Source organism: Macrobrachium rosenbergii, chromosome 8 (genome assembly GCF_040412425.1).
Source record: "Macrobrachium rosenbergii isolate ZJJX-2024 chromosome 8, ASM4041242v1, whole genome shotgun sequence".
In the NCBI taxonomy this organism is placed as follows: Eukaryota; Metazoa; Arthropoda; class Malacostraca; order Decapoda; family Palaemonidae; genus Macrobrachium; species Macrobrachium rosenbergii.
In genome coordinates this window covers 79,036,650-79,046,649 of record NC_089748.1, presented here as the reverse complement: position 1 = coordinate 79,046,649, position 10,000 = coordinate 79,036,650, and positions in this window count along the sequence as shown.

The window sequence follows — 10,000 nt, the reverse complement described above, 5'->3', positions numbered from 1 at the left end:
TGGCTGTGTTTTGGCTTGGTTGACGGGACCCTTGGAGAAAACAGGGACTTTTGTTAGTTCGCGTTAACGGAGTTGAAAGGCAACGCAAAGGAAGTTCTTTTTTAGAAGTTTTAAACTGAGTGACCTTTGCATCATTCTTGTTGTTACTTTCATTTACTTGAAATTCATCTTACTCGTATGTGAGTATTAACAGTGCGCATAGGTAAGACATTACTGAGTTATACTGTACACAAACACACACGCAAGCAGAGGCGATAGAAAACCTTGAAAACTGGCTTATAGCAACATTACCTTTTTAAACTCATTGACACATTAGTCTCGTATCGTTTACTTTAGGTTTAATGCTGCTTATATTGTTACTGAATAAGCAAACTTCTTTTGACCCTTTTTTTATTAAACCTACTGAACTTGATTCTTTTTCTGTTAATTAAAACCTGAATAAGAGCGGAATTTTCTTTATCATCTGACCAATGCTACTACCGATACGGTGTATGTTTACATCATAAAGTAGTTCTTGAAATCCGTTCTTTTACCGTCCTGTATCGAAATAAAACCTGAAATTTCCAGCCCCTGTAAAGTTACAATGATCTCCTTTGTCTGAGAATTTACTTCTCAATGATCGTTACTCTCAAGAAAATAATCTGTATAGGAAGTTGTATGCTATGCAAAAATAGATTTCAGTGGTAGACTGTACAAAGTAAGGTAATCTGTCTTATTGTGATAATACCAATTCCCATGGTAGAAACAGCGCATAACAATTTTGGGAACCTCAATGGAAAATTAAAATTACCTTAACAGGAGGAACGTACCAGACCTTCAAAACCAATGTAAAATTTTGAATTTCATATCGCACCAAATGATCTAAAATTTTACCCAGTCTGCAATGAACCAGTACCTCTACCAAAATAGATTAGAAAATAATCTTAACAGCAAACTGATAACGACTAAACTGCGGAAAAAGAGTCATAGATGAACTTCAAGGGACATTAATTTACTGACCTGACGGTCACAAAAGAAAATCAATTACTGAGCTTGCCTCTCAGGGTTAATTTATGCATTCTATCAAGGTGAATGATGACCATCTGATACCATTCACTACACGGTGTCTGTCAAGCGTATCAGTGGCAGCTGAACATTGATTAAAATGTTAGGCAAATACAAAATAAATAGGTATATGAACTCAAATCATTTGATTAATAACCAAATGAAAAATAAATGGTCAATGCAGTCGTGTACTCTGGTGTATTCAGGGTCTGTGAAACTGGTTTATTTTGTCGCTGGAAAAAATTACTGTCATTATTTAGAATCGAACGTTTCTGAGTAATTGTTTTCCATGATTTACTCATCCCGGTTTAATAATTTATTAAACTAGAGTTGCCTGAAGTATACAGCCATTTTAGACCACATAATTATGCAAAGCAATTAATAACCGTATCAAAAACTAATATGAAATTCTCGATATTTTCTCATCTGGGGAATCAGTTTTACTTTTAAAATACGTAATTGGAAGAAAATTTCCAAGTCACGGGAAATAAATCATTTTAACCCCGTGTTAAAATTACTGCTGAGTATGCAAAAAGCATCACACATGTATTTCTTCAATTTCTTTTACGGTACTTCGTTCAGGGCGTCCCCTTTCTGTGCAGCTTTCGCAGCATTAAAAGAAATCAAGGCTATATATGTGCACGGGTTCTTGTACACCATTCGCCACGTCGACCTAACAAAGCACTGATTTTGTGAATTTTTGTTTAGCAAGAGAGTTAAACTATGAAGGTGATATAAAACCCACGATTGCTTTCGTGACAAACACGCTACTTGCGGATACTTGACATCCTGGCACTGATTGTCGTCTTTCTGGTGTCACTGGGGTGCTTCTCATGTTTTCCTTAATGAAAGGATTTAATGGACTGATTCTAGCCTTGCCTATGCACTCATTTCAAATCCGCTCTTAGGTAACGTGGGTTGGTGTCTACACCAGCCAAGGTAACACATCCAACACAAAAATTGTTTGGTTCCTGCATTTTTCGTTGTACACTGAGCCTTGAAATTCTCCTCATGCTTCCGTTTATCTTGTATTCTCTAATATTCACAAGACGATTGGAAGTCGTATCATTTCTTTCACAGTTAGATCCAACTGTTTTCACTTATTCCTTATTTGTGTTTCAGCTCTATAAAAAATACTAAGAATTCGGGATGCATCGTCTATTTCTATACCATTCTTAGCACACGATTTCTCCTTTAATTAGTAATGTTCTTTCCACTAACTACAAATATATCATGAAACTAAAAAAAACGAAGATTGATTTCATTCTATTCTTAACGTAATCTCTTGGATTAATTAAGATGATGTTAATGAAAGCCTCTCCGACGACCAATGGGCTAATTCTTGAAGAGATACGGATTAGATAACACGAGAGAAGGAATGTGTCTTTGAATCAATCGCAGAATGACGAAGTGGAGAGTTACAATCTCGAAGTGTCTTTACTCTTTCGCAACGTGGGGTGACTATAGGCATCGCAAAACAGGTAGAATGCTCGTCAGATCTTATTTGTTTTCCTTTGTTCCAGTGATCATCCTTTTTCGCTTTGTTAAAGCTCTGAGTGGAAGTGGGATATTCTGGCTTTTGATTACTACAGGGATATTAGAAAAAAAAAACTTACTGAATTCTATTAGGAAGACCGAATCACTTGAGAAATGTAGTACGTATTTGTACGATAGAATCACGAAAGAACTTTGGTAATGGGCTAGGTTTATGTGGGCTATTGACACAATGATAGTTTTGGCCTCACTACTGACTTCGAGAGATTTGTTCGACAGATCTGCTAGATGTAATCTTATAAGTGAATATAAAAACTGAATCAATCCAAGCGTGTGCAATGTAAAAGTATTCGATTACACAGTGATGAAAGAACGTCAGATTGAGGTCCTCATAGACGTTTGATTCATAAAACAAAAGAGGGAAATGGTACTGCTGAAATATCGGCTATCTTTTTCTTTTAACATCAGATGGATTTAATTGTGATAGAAGCATCTTAACTCTTGGAGATTACTGCACCGCAAGGCCATGCGCTGGTGTCGAAATCAGTTGAGTGAAAACATGGTCAATCTTAAATAGAAAGTGAAAGCTTTAGAACTTCAAATCCCCAGGCTCTTCGCTGTAAGACCGTCTAGTTAATCCTTATTCTTCAGGTAGTGTTAGCAATTGTTTCCCTGGTCAGAAATAGCGACTAGCACCTCTTTCCAGGCAGCTGCATAACCGGTGCTTTCTTTCTACAGCAAATGCCTAGTAATCTCTGGATACCTGTTTTCCAGATTCACATTCGACCTTCCTTACTGACAGCCTAGTCTATCCTTTGCGCTTCCATCCAACTTTTTCTCCATCGCTTTTCATCCTGCCTTAGTTTTTATTGTTCGAGTTCAGCCTGATGTTAAAAAAAACTGGATGTCTTTGAATCTTGAATATTCACCTTATGGTTATTATATTTCTCACTTTTTTCTGATTTTAAGAAAATTTATTTATTTGATTTCTTTTTGCTTCACTAGGAAAAATAACTGTCTATCTTCATTTTCTCTAAATAAGATATGCTGGGGAATATAAAGATAAATAAAATTCGAAATCAGGGAGGCAATTACAGGACCCACTAAGTGGGTCTTGAGTAATTAAAAACAGCAAATATCAAGAAATACTTAAAAAATTACCTGGAACGCTTGTTGCCACCAGAACGAGCTGGTTCGGAGATGATATCGGGTTTATACCAACTTTCAGGTTTTGTTATGGGCCTTGAAAGGAATTCAACATATATTTACATTTATCGCCGTTTACTTAATACACTCGCTCCACTAATACTAATCCCATGTTGGAAAAACGTCATCGGCCAAAACTTAAAATGCTTCCTTTTCCAAAGAAAATGAGGGATTTCTTTTCTTTCTTAATAATATATCCCCATTACTTTGTGTATTTTTTGCTTATGTGGCTAATTTTAGACGCGTGGTTATCGCTAATTTAAACATTTATTTCTGTATGCCTTAATGAGGGCCCCTATTATGCGGGTTAATTCCGTTTTAATAGTCTATGAATGGAAAGGATAATTGCTGGTAAATAGATTTGAGGGAGGTAGAGGGGAGCCTCTTATATTCTATTAGCACGAAAATAAAAAAAAAAAAATGAAGAAAAGGGGATAAACTATTTCGCCAATGCTGTTTTGTCTTCATGTAGCAGTTATTTTGACGAATTCAAAATATTTTGAATCACATGTGTATCATTTGAAATATATATTCAAATAGGTACATCACTGATCACTCTATTTGTGAACATATACACACGCACACAAGAACACTCATTCACGTTCACTACTTCATCGGTTTTACAATCAGTGTAGTTATTCAACGTTGGTTCTGGCCATTTCGTGGACAGGTGACCAATTAACGCCAAGGTAAATATGACTCCTCGAGTAATTAATCTTTAGAAGAGTGGCCACTTATGAGGCTGACGAAAATGCATTTATTTAAGTTTGACAGAGAGAGAGAGAGAGAGAGAGAGAGAGAGAGAGAGAGAGAGAGAGAGAGAGAGAGAGAGAGAGAGACTTGTAGCTATTCTCTTTTGAGGTGTCAATAATTGTAACACTGGTCTGTTGATTAAAGTGGAAGGGTTACTTGCTGAGAATGTCTATTTACCCATTTCTGAGTCTGGATTTAGCCCACCACGAACCTTCGAACCTTAGCGATGATTCTTTCCGCTAGACTCAACACTGAAGCATTCAGCCAGCCAATGCTTCGAATCAAGGGGAACCAGATGATCGTCTAAATATGGCTAGTGGTCACCAGCCGATATGTACTCATCTCACACGTAATGAAGGCTGGTCAACATAGTGCTGTTTTCCATCCTCTCGTCATTCAGCCATAATTCCGAATAGTTTTACCACTCATCTCTTATATTATACAGTATATTTCATGGACCCGCCATCTTGATATGCTTCATGAACTTACCTCCTGATACTTGACAGAATAACAATCAGCTGCAAGTGTTTTTTTTTTTATTCTTTTAGGTAATTCAGCTTCTGTTTGCTTTGATTGTTTATCTGCCTCTCTATTCCTAAGCACACCATGAGCTGGTAGCCAACAAAATTTGACCTGTATCTTTAAACAAACTCCGACCTGATCTTTGAACATACAGTTGCGTAACGCCATTGTAAAATTTTGAGAACCAAAATTTCAGTTATTGGTGAACACTTTCAGCATAAAAATTACTTACAGATTCTATTTAACGTTTTCATTACACTACACATCTCATAAAATGCGGTACCGATTTTTTTTTTTTTTTTGGTTAAAATATTGCCTTTTTTCTCGACAGCAACTAAAATGCCATGTAACTGATGTGAAAATACACACTGCAAGGAGAAGTGTAATTTTGCAAAAACTCTCTACAGGACACTCCATATCCAATATCAGCCTTGGATCTGGAGCTCTCCATAATCACAAAAATAAATTCTCTGTGTATCAAGATGTTCTATGAAAATCGAACGAACCTTAGTGTCTGCCAGATTATTTCTGCAATTACTTCTCCAACAGATGGATGTTTCTTATGGCTGATAATGTACATTTGTCAGCGAAAACACTGTTCTGAAGATTTGAGTACGTAATCTGATCCCCAAGTTACTCCGCTGAAACGAACGATATGAAGATCTTAGCTAAGGCAGTATTAAAATGCAGAATAAACATTACGCAAAATGCATAATAAGAATCCCCCCAAAATCTGATATTCATAGGCGCTTAAATGCTCGGATTGTACAGCAAATATCTAATAGAATGAAACTTTGATGTCATAACTTTCCGCAAAAAAATACATTACTTTGTGGTTACCGCAGCTGAAAACCACAGCGTCGAAACGTGTCAGCAAATGCTTTTTAGCGTCATGCTCTTAGCTATTGGTCTTTGAAGATCCTTCCTCACCATGGTACTTCTGAGTCTGTACAAAAAGGCACAGAAAGAGTTCTTAATATACTAGTGAAAGAATTAAATTGCCATCAATGTTAAATCCAAATCCTCGACGTTTCGATTTACCGATTGATGGAAAGTCACCATTCCTGAACATTTTCTGGTACTTCGAGTGGATTCGTGTTTGCAAGAAAAATCTTTGTTCCTCTCTGCGTTCGCACTGGCTTGGAACAAATTCTTTTCTAGGCCCGAAGAATGTGAGAAGTATTCTTTAGTTTCAGATAATTTAAGATATCCGCTAACATTCCTTATTCTTTTTGTTTTTAAGAAAACTGTTCAATACTAAAAGCGTAGTCATATGCAATTTATTCTCAGCGAAAAATTTTATCATTGGTCATATTTCTTGCTGAGTAGTTGGTGTGTAAAATATCCATTGCTTCCCTGTTTTTCTGCCACAAGAAAAAAGAAAAACTCCAAGAAAAATATTCCACGAATCAACAAGCTCCTAACAGTCATAAGCAAAAGGATTACATAAACATCCGCAAAACACACAAAATGTAGCAGTATTACTCCTCATCAAATGGTGATAAACATCTCCAGAGAAAGGTACTGTACTCAGGTGTCCAGTTCAGCCCCAGCGACAGTGAACCTCTGATCAGGTCTTATGCAGGTCAATATGGCCAGTCCCTCATGAAGAAACACCTCAACAGACATGTAAATCCTAATTATCTGGAATAAAACGAACAATAAATTTACCGGTGGGTAACAGTTGTGCGGTGGATATCCTGCAAAATTTGTGTTGAAATTAATAGCTTAATATGGCGATACTGATCTTATGCACGAGTTCCCATGTACATGTGTGTGACAATTCTAGAATTAACGCTCACCTAATAGTGGTGGCTGCTGCCTGTCCAGTGTAGCAACATTAAAGGATTATCTGGTAAGTTTTATGAGCAATGTCCCGTTATATAATACCAAAATGTCTCCAAAATGTGGTGCTGTACCGCGTTGACATAAAGCAGCAGGGTTATACAGGTAAGGTCATGAATATATAAAATAACAGCTGTAACCCCTGTTCCTTTCAAATCTTAAAATTTACAATATGTATACAATGGTTCAAGAGGGCTGGTTTCTTCATGATTGGTGGCCAACATGTATGCAGTCGTATGGTATATGAAATAATACACAAACATTTATATAATTAATATATATATATATATATATATATATATATATATATATATATATATATATATATATATATATATATATACATATACACACACACACACACACACACACATATATATATATATATATATATATATATATATATATATATATATATATATATATATATATATATATATATATATATATATATAAGTACACAATTAATGTATGTATGCTTCCATGTTCGTTATATTATATATTATACAAATATACTTATACTAATACTGCTAGGTTTCATCAATAGCACTTCTGTATTGATTAAGAACAATTATATCGATCAAACAGCGAGAATCTTCTTCATCTAATGTTACTGTTATTGAGTTGATTTAATATCTTGTCATTAAATTATTTTATGTTCCTGATGACAAGGAGGCATCATTGCATCCACGTACATAAGAATTTACAAGAAAAGGTTTTCCAATTTTAAGGCTATTTGATTACTTCTTAAAATAAATAAAAAGCAAAAAAAAAAAAAAATTAAAACGTTATTATTGACCCAAGAAATCTGAAAATGAACGAGTTCGTCATTTTGAGATTTGGCCCTTTACGAGGACGAAATATAATTCTGTATTTTTAAATACAGGTATGTACAGTGCAGTACTGAATGTTCGTTACTTCTGGAATAACCAGGTATACTTCAGAAGAATGCCATAGTCAGATTTCAGAAATTCAAGAGATTTTCAGCGTCATTCTTCTGAAGATGCGTATATATAGTATATACACAAAAGCGCCTGTGGAGGAATAACAATGATTTCATTTACCTCAATTTGGTATTCACTGCTAACTTTTAGCATGCATTATGACTGATTACATAGCAGACTGAAGACAGCCTGAAGAAAAGCCACAAGACCACCATCGGAATGGAGACCGTGTGAGTGACAAGGTCAAACTACCTGTTATCATCGGAAACTATGGGTCAGGTTACTATTACGGCGCTGTCAAGACGCTTAAGCCTGTGAAACCCCCTCCGTTCCATCATCGCTCAGGTTAAGTTCACTTACTTACAATATTGCCTAGAGATTCCTCACCCTTTACATCTCTCAGGGGTACCCGGTGGCATCGCCGGCGGAGTATATAGATATTCCTGAAGACCGCACCTCCCAGGTCGATCGCTGGATGAAAGAAGTCTCTTCACGAATGTCAGTTAACAAGACTCACGTGATCATCCTCACTAAGGTTTACTCTGATTCTACCACTCTAAATATTTCAGAGGACGTCCTTCGGCTCCTCCTCTAGAATGGTACTAAAGAAGCCCCGTTCTTGTCGCCAAAGGGCGGCTTCTTCCGACAGTTTGACAATGCTGCCATGGGCCTCATTTGGTTTCTTGTTAGCAAATACCATTTGTTAGTTAACTATAGGTCATTTAGTCACTGTACGAAACTGAACTCTTTGTGTCTACAACTTTCATGTTATCATCAGATCCATAACAAAGAAGAACCGTCTGCAGGACATCAACACTCCCGACACATTCAAGCTTCAGTTTAATTACACATTCATCTCAATGTATGTATGGGTATGTTTGCAAGACAGAGGGTAATAACATCAACTTCGGAAAAAGAACAAGCTTCCACAAACTGATAGCTGTAAAGAACCACCAAGTGAAGATTTTTCCTTCTTACATTTCGCATTGTCACACTAGTTAAACTTTCAAAACCTTAAAATCCGATCTTTATTCTCATTCCCATGACATCGCATTACATTCATATATAAAAACGAAAAGGAATTTTATAAAGTCTAAAAAGAAACCAGTGCGCGTCTCTGAAATCAATGGTATTCCTGAATTTCTTATGACAGAACGGCGTCTGGAGCTGATGGAGGGATCGATAGAGCTTTGCATTTTACATACGAACAATTTATAACTACGATGATAATCAATACATATCTAACCTCATATTTATGTTTTTAAGCTCCGATATACATTATCCAAATGGAACAATGATCGTAAAGCGGGAAATCTAAGCATAACTAAGATAAGCACAACTTTTTACCTAACCCGCATGTAGTTTATGCACCGTAATTGCATGTTCCGCCCCTGATCCATATAATTAATACCTATGCCAATTGGTTGGGGTTTTCAATTTTCTAAAAAAGAAAAAAAAATTACCGCAAATTCCTATACCCTCGGTAATAATTTGCTTGCATTCTGCAAACCCAGAATGTGCTAGGGTGAAAAATGCATTGCAATTTTGTCGCGAAAAATGAATAATATTTCATGATGTTTTCTTAACCATTACGCAATAATTGTCATCAAAACACGGTTGTTATAAATATCGCTTTTTATTTGTTTTCAATATTCGCAATTGGTTATTGCAATTACTATACTCAATAGAACGTTCTTCTCTCTAGCTATAGTGTGTTCAACACTGTATTAATTCCTGAAATTGTTATTAAAAATCTACACACACACACAGATGGACATGCGCACTAGCACAAATACACACACACACACATATATAACATACATATATGTGTGTGTGTATGTACATTTGTGTGAGGTGGGAATTTATACGTCATTTAAATGTAAAAGCATATATAGTTATTTGTGTGTTTGTTCTCTCATATGGTTATATCACACATGTCGGAGTGGAAGTTGAAAATTTTTCATTTTACTTTTTTGTTTAATGTTTTAAATTTTTCCTTTTAGCCGCTTCAAGTAATACTTCGGTAGAAACCTAAACACAAAGTTGCCTAGTGGGAATGAATAGTTTCGGCCATCTTTAAAGAAAAAAAGTTTAAATTCTAGAGCTCACCAAAATGGACAAGTGTTACATATGTATCAAAGCTGAAACAATGAAGCCATGAAGTCAGTTGGCTATAACAGTGCGTCAAAGAA